The sequence below is a fragment of the Rhipicephalus microplus genome, unplaced genomic scaffold (assembly GCF_043290135.1).
Source record: "Rhipicephalus microplus isolate Deutch F79 unplaced genomic scaffold, USDA_Rmic scaffold_30, whole genome shotgun sequence".
NCBI classification, from domain to species: Eukaryota; Metazoa; Arthropoda; class Arachnida; order Ixodida; family Ixodidae; genus Rhipicephalus; species Rhipicephalus microplus.
Window position 1 is genome coordinate 2,935,354 of NW_027464603.1, and position 2,104 is coordinate 2,937,457.

Here is a 2,104-nt window from a genome sequence, read left to right on the forward strand (position 1 = left end):
CACAACTTGAGACTCCACAACTAGAGACTTCGCAACTAAAAACTCCACAGCTAGAAACTCCGCAACTAGAAACTCCGCAACCAGAAACTACACAACTAGAGAGTCCGCAGCTATAAACTCCACAACTTGAAACTCTGCAACTCGAAACTCTGCAACTAGAAAATCCCCAACTAGAAACACCACAACTAGAATCTCCGCAACTCGAAACTCCGCAACTACAAAATCGACAACTAGAAACTTCACAATTGGGAACTCCGCAACTAGAAAATCTACAACTAGAAACTCGAAAACTAAAAACTCCAACTAGAAACTCCACAACTAGAAACTAAACAACTAGAAACTCCACAACTAGACACTTCGCAGCTAGAAACTCCACAACTAGACACTCCACAACTAGAAAACTCCGCAACTAGAAACTCCACAACTAGAAACTTCACAACTAGAAACTCCACACCTTGAAACTCCACAACTAGATACTCCGCAACTACAAATTCCACAACTAGAAACTCCACAACTAGAACCTCCATAACTAGAAACTCTGCAACGAGAAACTCCCCAACTAGAGACTCCATAACTAGGAACTCCACAACTAGAAACTCCACAGCTACAGACTCCAAAACTAGAAACTCCACAGCTAAACACTCCACAACTAGAAACTCCACAAATACGAACCCCACAAATACGAACCCCGCAACTAGAAGCTCCATAACTTGAAACTCCGCAACTAGAAACTCTACAACTTGAGACTTCGCAACTAGAAACTCCACTACTAGAAACACCACAACTAGAGATTCCACAACTACAAACTCCACAACTAGAAACTCCACAAATACGAACCCCACAAATACGAACCCCGCAACTAGAAGCTCCATAACTAGAAACTCCGCAACTAGAAACTCTACAACTTGAGACTTCGCAACTAGAAACTCCACTAATAGAAACACCACAACTAGAGATTCCACAACTACAAACTCCACAACTAGAAACTCCACAACTACGAAACTCACAACTAGAAACTCCACAACTAGAAACTCCACAACTTGGGACTTCGCAACTAGAAACTCCACAACTTGAGACTTCGCAACAAGAAACTCGGCAACTAGAAACTCCCCAACTAGAAACTCCACAATTAGAAACTCCACAAATTGAAACACCACAACTAGATACTCCACAACTACAAATTCCACAACTAGAAACTCCACATCTAAAAACTCCGCAACTAGAAACTCCGCAACTATTAACTCCACAACCAGAGACTCCATAACTTGAAACACCACAACTAGATACTGCACAACTACAAATTCCACATCTAGAAACTCCAAATTTAGAAACTCCGCATTTAGACACTCCGCAACTTGAAACTCCACAACTACAGTCTCCATAACTAGGAACTTCACAACTAGAAGTTCCACAACTACAGACTCCACAACTACAAACTTCACAACTAGAAACTCCACAACCAGAAACTCCGCAACTAGAAACTCCACAACTAGAAAATTCACAACCAGAGACTCAAAATCTTGAGACTCCACAACTAAAAACTCCACAGCTAGAAACTCCACAACTTGAGACTTCGCAACTAGAAACTCGGCAACTAGAAACTCAACAACTAGAAACTCCACAACAAGAAACTCCACAACTTGAAACACCACAACTAGATACTCCACAACTACAAATTCCACAACTAGAATCTCCAAATTTAGAAACTCCGCAACTAGAAACTCCGCAACTTGACACTCCACAACTAGAAACTCCACAACTACAGACTCCACAACTAGAAACTCCACAACAGAAAACTCCGCAACTAGAAACTCCACAACTAGAAATTCAACAACCAGAGACTCAACAACTAGAGACTCCACAACTAAAAACTCCACAACTTGAGACTCCACAACTAGAAACTCCACAACTAGAAACTCTGCAACTAGAAACTCCACAACTAGAAACTGAACAACTAGATACTCCGCAACTACAAATTCTACAACTAGAAACTCCACAACTAGAAACTCTATAACTAGAAACTCCACAACTAGAGACTCCATAACTAGGAACTCCACAACTAGAAACTCCACAGCTACAGACTCCACAACTACAGACTCCACAA